Source organism: Phacochoerus africanus, chromosome 6 (genome assembly GCF_016906955.1).
Source record: "Phacochoerus africanus isolate WHEZ1 chromosome 6, ROS_Pafr_v1, whole genome shotgun sequence".
Taxonomy (NCBI): Eukaryota; Metazoa; Chordata; class Mammalia; order Artiodactyla; family Suidae; genus Phacochoerus; species Phacochoerus africanus.
Window position 1 is genome coordinate 42,596,071 of NC_062549.1, and position 14,609 is coordinate 42,610,679.

The window sequence follows — 14,609 nt, forward strand, 5'->3', positions numbered from 1 at the left end:
ATAAGAAAACAAAACAGATTCTCCTAAATAACTCTTGCGGCAAACCAAAAGCTAAAGCATAGTTTATAGACAATTCTATACTCATTCAAGATTTATGGAATATCATCAAAGCTATGCTCAAAGGCAAATAAGTAGCCTTGAATGTTTTGATATTAAAGAAGATGAAATAAACTCAAATCAATTAAGTATTCAATATAAGAAGTTAGAAATCTAACTTAGGCAAACTAAAGAAAGGTCAAGATGAACGAATTAGAAAACAGAGAAACCATAAATTGGTTCAAGGTCTGCTTCTTGCTGAAAAAAAAAAATAGCAACAAAAGCAGTTACAACAAAAACCTCTACTATATCTAATTAGTGAAGGAACAGAAAGTAAAATAAACATACAGCATTAAAAGAGAGGGATATAAGAACAGATAAATGTAAAAATCTTAATAGAATAATTCCCTGAAAATTATCCCCTGATAAATTATCGATATTTTTCCAAAATGTTGAAAGTTAATTACATTGTCATGTAAGAAATTAGAAACTTTTCCAAAAAGTTATCTGCAAAAAAAAAGATTTCAGAGCCTAATAAATGTTACCAATTGCATTCTGTGTGAATTATCTCAGAAAACAGAAAAGGGTAAGAAATATTTTGCAAAATCAGCATTACCCTCATGCCAAGATCTGATCAACAATAAAAAAAGTAAAACTATGTATGTGTGTATTTATGGCAATTTATACATGAATAAATATGCAAAAATCCTATTTAAATAATAGCTAATAAAACTCAATATTGGGGCACTGCTTTTTTTAATTTTTTAAAAATTTTAGGGAGTTCCCTTCATGGCTCAGCAGTTAACAACCCCACTAGCATCCACAAGGATGTGAGTTCAATCCCTGGCCTTTGTCAGTGGGTTAAGGATCTGGCGTTGCTGTGAGCTGTGGTGTATGTAGGTTGCAGATAGGCTTGGATTTGGAGTTGCTGTGGCTGTGGCATAGGCTGGCGTCTACAGCTCTGATTCAACCCCTAGCCTGGGAACTTCCACATGCCATGGGTGCAGCCCTAAAAAGCAAAAAAAAAAACACACACACAAAAAAACCACAAAAAACAGAAACAAAAACACAAAAAACAAAAAACAATTTTTAAAGGTTATGTTCCACTTACAGTTATTACAAAATATTGGCTACATCCCCCATGTTGTACAATAATCCTTGATCCTATTTATATCCAATAGGTTTTATCCCCCACTCTCCCACTTTATATTGCCCATCCTCCCCCAGCTGGTAACCACTAGTTCTCTATATCTGTGAATCTGCTTTTTTTTTTTAATATTTAATAGTTTGTTGTATTTTTTAGATTCCACACATAAGTGATAGCATACAGTATTTGTCTTTCTCTGTCTTATTTCACTTAGCATAATACCCTCCAGTTCATCCATATTGCTGCAACTGGCAATATTTTCTTTTTTATGGCTGAATAGTGTGTGTGTGTGTGTGTGTGTATATATATATATATATATATATATATACACACACACACAAATATGTATATATTTCCTCTTCTTTATCCATTCATTTGTTGATGGACATTTAGGTTGCTTCTGTATCTTGGCAATTATAAATAATGCTGCTATGAACATTGGGGTTCATTATTCTTTTCAAATTAGTGTTTCTGTTTTCTTCAGATACATATCCAGGAGTGGAATTCCTGGGTCATATGGTAGTTCGATTTTTAGTTTTTTGAGAAACCTCCATAATGTTTACCACGGTGGCTGCATTCCCATCAACAGCGTACAAGGGTTCCCTTTCTTCCTTGCCAGCATTTGTTATTTGTGTTCTTTTTGGTGATAACAATTCTGACAGGTGTGAGGTGATAGCTCATTGACATTTTGACTTGAATTTTTAGTAGTGTTGAACATCTTTTCATATGCCTATTGGCCATCTGCATTTCCTCTTTGGAAAAAATGTCTATTCAGCTCTTCCACACATTTTTAAATTGGGTTCTTTATTTTTTTGATGTTGAGTTGTATGAGCTGTTTTTATATGTTGGATATTTACTGGTCATATCATTTGCAAATATTTTCTCCCATTCAAAGGTTATCTTTTCATTTTGCAGTGGTTTTCTTTGCTGTGCAGATGGTGTTAAGTTTAATTAGATCATTTCCTTTTGATGTTATTTCCTTTACTTTAGGAGACAGATCTAAAAAAAATGTTGCTGTGATTTATATCAAAGAGTGTTCTGCCTATGTTTTCCTCTAAGAGTTTTGTAGATGAATCAATTTTTTTTTCTTTTCTTTTTGGGGCCACAATCGCAGCATATGGAGGTTCCCAGGCTAGGGGTCTAATCAGAGCTGCAGCTGCCAGCCTACACCACAGCCACCGCAATGCCAGATCTGAGCTGCATCTGCAACCTACACCACAGCTCACAGCAACACCAGATCCTTAACCCACTGAGCGAAGCCAGGCATCAAACCCGCAACTTCATGGTTCCTAGTCGGATTCATTTCCACTGAGGCCATGATGGGAACTCCGATAAACCATTTATTTTAAAATGCTATTTTAGCTTTTAAAAACATATGCTATAATACATTTCAAAAAGAAAAAAAGATCAGTTCAATATATGTCTAAATGACATTTGATAAAATTCAAAACTTAATGCTGGCTTTAAAATGTCTCTGCAAAATAGAAAAAGAAGAATACTTGCTAAATATAGAATAAAAGTATAGTATATAGTTACCTAGTAAATATAGTGTACTAAACCACCAGTCAAGATCACACTTGATGAACACTGGAATCATTTCGTGAAATAAGGAATAAAAAGAATTATTCATTATTATTCCTTTTATGTAACTTTAACCTGAGAGATAGTGTAATAAGAAAGAAGAGTTCAGTGAAATAAGGTAAGAAAGGAAAGGGGTTCCTGTTGTGGCTCAGTGGGTGAAGAACCCAACATAGTGTCCGTGAGGATACGGGTTCGATTCCTGGCCTCTTGGGCTAAGGATCTGGCCTTGCCACAAGCTGCGGTGTAGGCCACAGATGTGGTTCGGATCTGGTGTTGCCATGGCTGTGGTGTAGACCTGCAGCTGCAGCTCAGAATCAACCCCTAGCGTGGGAATTTCCACATGCCACAGGTGCACTCCCCCTTAAAAATAAAAGGAAAATAAGAGTTGTTGGAAGAGAGATAAATGTTTCATTTTCAGATTACGTCATTTTCTATCTATAAATCAAAATGATTAATTTACACTATGATAATAATAGAAGTTATTGAAGAATTAAGAGAAAGAAAAAGAGGAAAGGAGAATGATGGGAAAGTGAGAAAGGAGAGGAGATGGCATAGGAAGGGGGATAAAAAAGAAAAGAGAAACATTGTCTCTGCCTTGTGATAAACACCAAACTCTAAAAGCTATTCTCACTGTTGGAAGTCTGACTCAGTAATAGAAGATGCTCTCCAGGGATCATTTATGGAGTGCATTTTATGATCCAAGAGTGGTTTTATGTACTTTTTGTGAGTGTTGGGAGTTTTTGACTTGCTGAGCTAGGACTCAGACATTGAGAATAGAGAAAACATCTCCATCCCCAGGTCCCAGAATCTCTGTGCATTCACTCATATACCTGGAGCTTTACTTCATGTAACATTCAACTTTGGTTGAAAGAAGAATTTGAAGAGAAAGGATGAGTGGGTTTTTTTTTTTTTTCTTCTGACTCCTTGGATAGTGTTTAAGCCCATAAACTGAACTATATTTCTTGAGACGCTTGGTGGGCTTATGGGGAAGAGGTTATGACCAGAGATGAAGAAATTGAAAGACACCTTTGAGGCTCTGGGCAGTCTGAGGTATTTCAGGGCTCAGGTAACAAAGTAGCAAGATCTGGAGACAAGGCTACTGTCTCCTCCTTCAGGGAGCCCAGCATGACTCTGGTACCCACCAAGAAGTGGAAACTTGTAATAACTGTAGGGATAACCTTGATATGAACATTGGCATTTTTGTGAGCAGGAGGGATTTTCACCCAAGTGACTGTGGGTGGCTGATGACTTGAATAACTAGGAGGCAGAGAAGAAAAATGGGAAGATACCATATGGTCACCACTGGAGAAAATCTGATTAGAAAACTCAGTATGAGCCTTGCCCTTTTGGACTCCCAGATACTACTGAGGTACACTTCAAGGACACTAATTTCTAGTACTTTGAGGCACAGGAAACAGGCACACTGGTTCTAAAATTCATATGACAATGCAAAAGGCCAAGAAGTACGAAAGCAATTTCTTAAAAAGAACAAGTCTAAAGACTTTAACCCCCAGATAACAAGACTTATTATAAAGCTTTAGCAACTAAGGCAGTGTGTTATCTCTACAAGGATAGCCAAAAAGTCCAAGAGAGCAGAACCCAGACTTATATGTGAACAGAAACCTAATTTATAAGAAGGGGGACAGTATCACATCCTTTTTTAGAGAGGAAAGGATGATCTTTTCAATAAATAGCGCTGGGTCAGTTGAATACCTAATGGGGAAAAATGTAATCGACCCCTCTGTCCCTTCATAAATAAAAAGGAATTTCAGATGAATCACAGATCTAAATGAAAAAGGTAAAATAATAAAGCTTGAGAAGATAACATAGAACATCCTCAAGACCTTAGAGTTGGCAAAAGATTTAATAAACAAAATACAAATCAATACAAAAAAAGCCACTGATGATTCAATGGAAAAGTTTTCAAAATTATCTAAATGCCCATTAACAAAGAATGGATAAATAAACCATGGGGTGTTCACGCAATGGACTATTACATGACAATGAGAACAAATAACCTACAACTATACGCAACAACATGGATGAATCTCGTAAACGTAATGTTGAGTAGAAGCTGGGGAAAAATTATACCTACTATATGATACCATTAATAAAAAGTACAACAAATGCAGGTGCTACTAATCCATGCTATTAGAACTCAGGATGGTGGTGACTTTGGAGGGTGGCCAGTGACTAGACAGGAGCCTGAGGGGTACCGCTAGAGTGCTGGTATCTTCTGTGTCTTGATCTGGATGCTGGTTACAGGGATGGATTCAATTCATTAAAATCCACTGACTGCATATTTATGATATGTGTACTTTTGAATGGGTACATTATAATTCAATATGTATTTTTAAAGTAAAGATCTATGTGACCTCATTCTTTAATGACAACCATGTGGTGGAGCTATATTATATCCACTATACAGAATAATTGAGGCTCAGAGAAATTAAATAATTGGCACAGGGTCATGCAGACAGTATGTGGTGGAGTATGGACTAGGATTGAAATCTGTCGAAATCCAAGTCACATGAAAGATTCACTAGCCTTTCTTGAGATTCTGTTTTATTTTCCCAACAATCTTCATTAACTCTATGCCTTTTCTCTACTTGTCTGTTCTACCTGGAGTCCCCTTACTTCTCTACCAGAAAATTCCTATCAGTTTTCCAAGACCAGCTTAAGCTTTTATCCTCTCTGAAGTGTCCTTTATACCTCTGTCTCCTTTCTCATCTCTAGGTGTTTACAATAGGGATTCTGAAGCAGGTATTGTAGACAAGAGAAGCAGCAGCACATAATAGGGAAAAGTGAGGACTGTGACAAAATGCAGAGGGCAAACTCCATCTAAAGATAAGAGCAACTACTCAGTGCCAACAATTGCTGCAACTCAGGAACACAATATCAAGAAGGCAGAAGTCGAGATTTTTATAAGCGACCTTTCTTATAAATATTGCTTTAAAAAAAATCAAAACCAAACACAAACAAAAAACACTCTCTCAGCCAAACACAGCATGTCTGAGAGCCAGATTTAGCTCATGGGTCCCAACTCAGCAAGCTCTGTTTAATTTGGCAGACAAATTCCAGCTGATCGAAAACTGACCAACTTCTTCCCTAGGGGTTTTGCTTTTTTCCTGCTGGAGATGCTCTTCAGATATGGCCGTTGAGGGCTACTTACTAAAGTTCCAAGCTTTCATTCTTACCTCCATGGATGACCCCCCAAAACTGTGAGGATGGGATGGAAGAAATATTTTGGGTCCCCTTCAAGCCCACCACTGCCCTTTAATGTCCTATGATGTATTCACTCAGAAACCTCAGAAACCGTTCCCCATTAGTGGGTAGTACCTTAAGGAAGCATGAGAGAAAAAAAATGAAGCAGCATTTGAAATAGAATTGAATCTGCCACATCGGGGCAGTATAACCACATCGTGCCAGCAATCTCCAACCACCTGGGCTCCCAGAGTCCTAGCCCCAACGCCCTGAATGGCAGTCCCAGGGGATGGGTGAATAAAACACATAAAGAGGGAGAGGGTTAAGAGGGCAAAGGGTATGTTTGGGACATTATGACCTCCGATTTAGGACAAAAACTGAGCTTGAAAATACCTGGGTCTATGTTTTGAGGAATAATCAAGAGGGAGGTTCAAGAACAGAGGAAAATGCATTATCAAGGCTCTTACTGGTGTTTTTCCCTTGTGGGGTTCAAAATGAGTAGTTCTCCTCTATGAGTTAGCCAGGTAAACAGCTTGTAACTGATCTGTTGTGCTTTGGAAGCAATTCAAGTGAAATCTGCTTCTATTAACCACAAACATCCAATTTCTTTTTTTTTTTTTCTATTCAATAGATGAAAGAACTAAGCAAACAGACCCAAGCCTACAAAAAAGTCATTTCCAAAAGCATGTTGTTAGGTTAATTTTTTGGACATTAGAATGCATGTTTGCACAGAACTGAAGTTATGTATGAGAATTAGGTTTTTGTGAACAGGTCAAAAGAAACTAGTTAGCCCAAAATGAAACTAAAATATTACTTGTGCAATTAGGAATAGAAAATAACTCTGTCCTAAGAAAGAATAACTTAGAAAACAGCCAACACATTGACTGATTCAGTAATCACTTATTACATATTGGCTTGGTACAAGGCATAGTTGATCTGAGTTTGATGTTTGGAAGATTAGCAACAGAGAACAGGCTTAATAGGGTGTGAGCAGCAAAAGCCTGATGAAACTGGATGAAGAAAGAAAAGGTGGTGAGAAAGTGGAGCCAAGGGAGATTGTTCTTTCTAGGACCTTGACTGGAGAAAAAGGAGAATGTTGTCATGACAGGAGAAGGCCTCAGGCAGGACCAGGGGTCAGAGTGATTGGAGTGCTCTGATTACGCTTTAAAGCTACTGGGAAGAAGCCAAGACAGAGGGAGAGGCAAAAATACAAGGTATCATCAATGGATCTATACACTGGTGACAAAGATTTGTAGTTGTCTCTGCTCGCCAATCTCTGCCTATCTAGTAAGGAACCCTGACTTTAATGTACTTAGCTGGAAGACCATACTTTCCAAGCTCCCTTGCTGCTAGGTGTGGCCTTATGACTACATTCTGGCTCAAGAGATACAAGCAGAAATTTTAGGTGAGACATTTGGAGAGATTGCTGCCTCAGCTGGGAAAAAGCTCTTTTGTCCTTCCTATTGTTGAAACAGATAACTGTTAAAAATGAAATTCGGACACATTATCTGAGCACAGGCCACAGTGTAATTGATTCATTAATGAGGGGAGCCAGCAAGATGACTCAGCCAGTTCAGCAGGGAAAAAAAAATACTGGAATAAGAATGCTAAGTTAGATACAAAAGGGGCAAATGTCCATGAAGGGAATAAAACCATCTATTCTGAGAAAAATTCACTTGCATCTTAATGCTTTTTAAATGAATTAACATCTAATTTTAGAGACTGAACCCTAATCAACAGTAACAAAAGAGTAAATCATTTCCAAGTGAAATGACCCTTGGGGGAACTTGATAGTGCTCTTGTATGACATTGGTAGAACACATAGTCATCCTTTTGTTTCATTTCCCAGTTTGGGATAAATTTCCTGCTCACCGCCTTCTTTCTCCCTGATGTCTAGAATGTGGATGCAGTGGCTGGAGCTGCAGCAGCCACAAGGATGGAAGCCATGAACTAGAAAGGCAGAGCAGAAAGGGAGGAGGAGCCTGGATCCCTGTTAACAGTGGAACCACCAAAACAACCCTGCACCACATACTCTGGACTTCTTTTGGGAGAGAGAAAGAGAGAAGCCACTGCTATTTTGGATTTCCTTTATAGATAGCCAAGTTTAATCTTTTTTTTTTTTTTAATTTTTTAAATTGTTATCCCCACAACAATTTTTTTTCTACTGTACAGCATGGTGACCCAGTTACACATACATGTATACATTCTTTTTTCTCCCATTATCATGCTCCATCATAAGTGACTAGACATAGTTCTCAGTGCTACACAGCAGGATCTCATTGCTAATCCATATCAAAAACCAATGGTTTGCATCTATTAACCCCAAACTCCCAGTCCATCTCACTCCCTCCCCCTCCCCCTTGGCAACCACAAGTGTATTCTCCAAGTCCATGGTTTTCTTTTCTGTGGAAAGGTTCATTTGTGCCATATATTAGATTCCAGATATAAGTGACAACTTTAATCTTTTTTTTTTTTTTTGTCTTTTTCTAGGGCTGCATCTGTGGAGGTTCCCAGGCTAGGGGTCTAACTGGAGCTGAAGCCTCCCGCCTACACCAGAGCCACAGCAATGCCAGATCCGAGCCGTGTCTGCGACCTACACCACAGCTCACGGCATCGCTGGATCCTTAACCCACTGAGCAAGGCCAGGGATCAAACCTGCAACCTCATGGTTCCTAGTCGGACTCGTTAACCACTGAGCCACGATGGGAACTCCAACAAGTTTAATCTTAATAGGGCAGAGAGAAAAATTATTATTGAAGAATACTGGAAATCCTGTGGACTATTTCATTCAAAGAAGTTGCAAGACTCAGGCAGGGAAGCCTCTTAGTGAAACCTATTAATGGAAGTATGGAGGACGTTCCAGACAGCACACAGAGTGACATGTGATGTCATACTAGTGGGTACTGGTGGAGAACTAATTAGGGACTAGAGAGGAACTTAATAAAGTTATCCACGAAAACGAGGGTGGTGACACCAAATGGGAAGTCAGAATATCCATCAATTTGTTTGAGATTCCAAAAAGCTTACTTACTTAATTTTCTCCAAGTAATTCCTCTTAGGAATTTCATGTTCTATTTTGCTATACCTTGTGTGGAATATATCCCTTTTGCAGTGTGTATACCTTACACCTATATGTTAGAGTCTACTTGATGCATTCACACCTAACTAAAACTTTAGAGGGCTGTATTCTCAAAGCTACATTGGACCTGCTGTTGGGAGTGATTTAAGAAGTCTACTAGGAGTTCCCATCGTGGCACAGTGGTTAACGAATCCGACTAGGAACCATGAGGTTGTGGGTTCGGTCCCTGCCCTTGCTCAGTGGGTTAACAATCCGGCGTTGCCGTGAGCTGTGGTGTAGGTTGCAGACACGGCTTGGATTCTGAGTTGCTGTGGCTCTGGCGTAGGCCGGCAGCTACATCTCCGATTAGACCCCTAGCCTGGGAACCTCCATATGCCGTGGAGAGCGGCCCAAGAAATAGCTAAAAAAAAAAAAAAAAAAAAAGGATGAGGATTTTAAAACGACTGTTATTATGATCCTCAATAAAGCAAATAAAAAAAATGTTCTTAGTAAATGAAAAAAAAAAAAGAAGTCTACTAGAGTAATTTTAACTGTATGTGACTTTTGCCTGTGTGCTGACTTAAAAATCTAATCTCCACCTTAAAATGTGATTCCATTGGAGAGACGCTGAAGGCAGATCTGATTAATAAGACTGGTGGAGAGGTGAGACTTACAAATGAGAGAAAAGGAGGGAGGTGTAGAAACAGATTAAGTTGTTGGCCAGGAAGCAGGAAACTAAGCAAGTTCTCACTTGGTCACTTCAGTGTTCTCAGTATAAGATAAGCCATCTGTTGAGAGGCGTTGGAGAATCAAAGAGGAAAACTTAGAGGAGCTTGGAGAAGTGATGTAGCTTTGCAACAGCCGCTCTGGGGAATGGGCTTGGGAACTGACCAAGGACTTGCAAGAAGATAAGCAAAGGGATGTGCTTAAGCACCATACATGTTTTGGCTCCAAACTGGCATCCTCTTCCCCTCTCTCTCTGTTTCCAGATTTGGCCACTGGTGGAGAAGTGGGGCAGGGAGAAGAAAGATCAAGCAGTTATGTAGTAAGCCTGTCCACTCAGAGTAAATACACTCAAAGTTGCAAATAAGACAATATTTGGCAAGTTGTGCAACTTGATTACATTTGGCTGAGAGCTGATATTTTAATCACTTGTTTTAAACTTATTTTAATTATTTGTTAATATTTTAATTGAAATAGAGTTGATTTACATTACTATATTAGCTTCAGGTATACAATACAGTGATTCAATTTTTAATAGATTATACTCCATTTAAAGTTATTACAAAATAATGACTGTATTTCCCTGTGCTGTATATTAATGTCACTTTTAAAAATCTAAGGATACAGGGGTGGTTGTCCCCCTCATATGTCCATTTAGTTCACTAGTTTATCTCCTCTAAAACCAAATGGACCACAGAAGTGAATTCCTACCAATTCAACTAAGGAGAAGATCTAATTGCAGCCGTCCTAGCTGCTACTATCATTACTAGAGCTGGTTAATATGGCCTCTGGCTCATGGCCATTGATCTGGCACATGTGTTGTCTTCTCATCAGAAAAGAGTGCTGGAAGCAGTTTGCATTGATGGGGGACAAGCGGTAGTAAACATTTACAGTCTTTCTCTGGCTCATAAATTAATTCATGCCCTCTGTCATAATATAGTCCCAAAGGCCTCAGGCTATCTGAAAATTCGGTAACACATGTCATCGGTCTACCACACGAATGACGTTGTGTTCATTAAACTGATGTGCAGGACATGGCAAGCATGTTGGAGGCCTTAGTAAGCGTTTTAAACTTATTTTAGAATTAAATTCTGTTCCTGATGCATAGTAGGCAGTAAATACATGCTGAATGATTGGCTGAACCAAGCAACTGAGTGTCCTGTAGCTATCTGAATTCTGCAGAAGCCATTGTTCAGAAGAAAGACTTGTCAAGCAAAGAGCCCCTTAAATGGCAAAGAATTCACCTGTACCCCTCCAGTGAAGACCTGGAAAGTTTGCATGTCTGTGGCTGCTGTTTCTTCTTGCTTCTGAGAACATAACTTCCTTTTTCTTAAAAAAAAAAAAAAAAAAAAAAGCCATCCTTTAAGGTCAAAAGAATAAGGGAAAGTTGTCCTGAGAGAAAAGGACTCAGAATGAAGGTCAGAATCTTACATAACATATATTTTTTATACCATTATTTAAACCGTTTCCTTTCGTGCCTATATTTATTTTTGGGAAAACCGTATTTCAAAATCACATGCTGTGCTGAACTGCTCTCCAGTCTAGTCTACCCCAGGACTTTCTGATATCACAGGAGTGGTTGGCTACGTTTGGTGCTCACAAATGCTAATGAAGCAATGCTGCATCTTTTGTGGAGAGACAGTGGGAGGCACCTTTCATTTCCCCCTGGGGTTTTAAACCACAATCAAATCCAAAAGAAGGCAGGAGGCAGCATCTGGCTGCAGCCCCCAGTCTTAGCAGCCTTTCCTCAGGAACCTGGAGCTCAGTTTCTTGCTGGTCAAGGGAGATAAAGCTCAGTTTGCCATCAGAGGGAAGAAACCCATTTCTCCCTGCAGAAAGTAAACTTCTTTGGTAACTAAAGAAATTTAGTTGAGCCAAAACAGAGAAAGACTTCCTCTTCAGGATATGGGCAAAGGTGACCCGAAGGGGAGGATAGGCTGGATTTAGGACAGAGCTGACAGACCCAGTGAACTTAGTTTGAATTCTCTCCTACAGTGACCAAACATGAACTTTGTACACAACTTCTGCGATAGTAGCCAGCTTTCACCTGAGTCACTCTCACTGCCCTCTCTGTAAGAGAGCTGTTGATGCTGCAAAGAAGACACCAGCAATGTTGCCATTAAGCCACAAATGCAGAGCCAGATCAGCTTTACTGAGCTCCTACTACATGTCAGAGAGGCCAGCATACAAAAGGACGCTCTGTCTCTCAGAGTCAGGAACCTCAAAACAGGCTCAAGCCCTGGTACAGGTGCAACAATATCAGGAAGCAGCCGCTCCTTCACCTCCCTCCCAAGCGGTTTGGTTCCCAGTCTGTCTGCTGTGCCTGCCACCCGGGATGGGGAGCTATAAGTGAGGGGTGAGGGGCAGGCCTTTTCCCCAAAAAGGGAAATGACACAAATAAGTGTGATAGAAAAACCATAATGCACAGATGGTCAAACTCATATGTAGATGAGGGACAGAATAAAGGGGCATTGGTGAGGAACACATAAGTGACTGTCCATAGAAGGAAGATAATTTGCCAAAGGACAATAACAAACTTTTATGTTTTATTTGTCTTTGTAGAACCACATCTGCAGTATATGGAAGTTCCCAGGCTAGGGGTCAAATCAGAGCTGTAGCTGCCAGCCTACACCACAGCCACAGCAATGCCAGATCTGAGCCATGTCTGAGACCCACAACACAGCTCACAGCAACGCCAGATCCTTAACCCACTGAGCAAGGCCAGGGATCGAACCCGTGTGCTCATGGATACTAGTCGGGTTTGTTACTGTTGAGCGACGGGACAGGAACTCCCATAACAAACTTCCAAAATATGAATTTTAAAAATACACACAAGGAGTTCCCTTGTGGCTTAGTGGGCTAATAACCTGGCATTGTCACTTCAGTGGCTCCAGTTGCTGCTGTAGCATGGATTTGGGTTTGATCCCTGGCCTGGGAACTTCCACATTCTCTGGTGGGGTGCAGCAACACACACGTGCACACACACATACTAAGATAAAATCCAAAACCTCAGAAGCTTAATGTGGCTGAAATGCAACAGGACAAAATCATCTGGGTGTTGTCCCATTTGCCTCTTCCTTGGCCTCCAATGCCAGAGGCACTGGGGAAGGGCAAGGGGAGAGGAGGGAAGGGGAGTGTTGGATCAGACTCACTAGAGAAGAAGGGCAGAAGAGAGGGATCTGTGTGAGCTGGGGGGAGAGTGAGGCCCCTAGGATTTACTGGGTGCTAGAGAAGAGTTGCAGGTAAAGTGTTTAATCATGAATGATGATTTAGATAATTTAAAATCATGAATGATGATTTAGATAATTTAAAATTTTTAAAGATGTGAGTAAAGCTCAAATGCCTGTTTGAGCTACACTTCTTCAAATAACCCATACAATGAGATTGCAGTATGTGGGCTGTAACTGTCTAAGTATTCTCTCAGAAAGACCAAGAGGCTGTCTTACTGCCCTTTTGTGTGCAGGTGAAATTGAGGAAAATAGAGCCATCTGCTTTGACTATTTTAATTAAGTTCTCTGCTACTCAAGACCTATCACGTTCCAACTTCTTCCTAATCTACAAATCATGGCAGAAGAATACATCTTACTTTTAGCTGGGGGCAGGGAGAGGCAGGGAGCAGGTCACAGTTCAAATGCTATAGACTCTCACTATTCTTACTGAGATTTAGTAGGTTTTCCTGAATGTTTTCTTCATTCGTTGTATGCCCTCAGGACAATTTCCAGAGATCTTAAATGGTTGAGTTCTTAAAAATAATTTTCACCAGTTATGACTGTTCTCACCAGAGAGCCGGTCTGAGCGGCTCCTCCTGCCACCATTCCGGAATTGGATCTCTGGGATCTATATTAGGTTGGGAGCCAGAGAAAAACAGTGAGAACTTGGAAGCCAAACAGAATCCATTGGTCATGGTTACTTACCTACTGTGGGTTTTGTGGTCCAGCTCACTCTGGAATTAGAAACTTTCTTGGCTGAATCAGCACCAGCAAAGCTGTAGGCAATGATTATGACAGTCTAGATCCAGTATGAGGCATGTGACATTACAAACAGGTGGCTCTTCTGACCAGAGACCAGAAAAGAAGAGGACTATAGAGATAGGGCAAAAGTCAGGTGGGGTGGGTATGAGATAAGGCTCCAACTTCATTCTTCCATATGTAGATATCCAATTTTCCAAGCACCATCTACCAAGAGACTATCCTTTCCATTTTGTGTGTTCTTGGCACCCTTATTGAAGATCAGTTGACTTTATATATGCATATTTTTATTTCCAGGCTCTCTATTCTGTTTCTTTGGTCTATATGTACGTTTTTGTGCCAGTACCATACTGTTTTGATTACTATGGCTTTGTAATACATATTGAAATCAGGATGCATAATGCCTACATCTTTGTTGTCCTTGCTTAAGATTGTTGTGGCTATCTTTTAGGATTGTTTTTTTTCTATTTCTGTGAAAAATGCCATTGGATTTTGATAGGGATTGCATTGCTTTGTAGATAGCTTTGGGTAGAATGGGTGTTTTGACAAATTTCATTCTTCCAATCCATATCCACATGGGACATCTAAAAAGATATTTGTCATGTATTATTAAGTGGACAAACAGGTTACAAATCAATATGCACAGCACAATCTGATTTTATTTTAAATGTATATCAAAAGGCCTGGAAGGATAATAATAAACATGGCTCCCAGAGCACTTTATATACATTATTCTTTATAATCCTCACACAAAGCCTATAAAGAAAGGAAGTGCCATTGTTATCTCCTTTTTACAGACAGGTAATCTGAGGCACTAAGAGGTAAAATAATTTCTAGGAGCTGGTCAACTTGGGACATATATCTAGGTTAACCTGTGTCTAAGCCAGTTTTA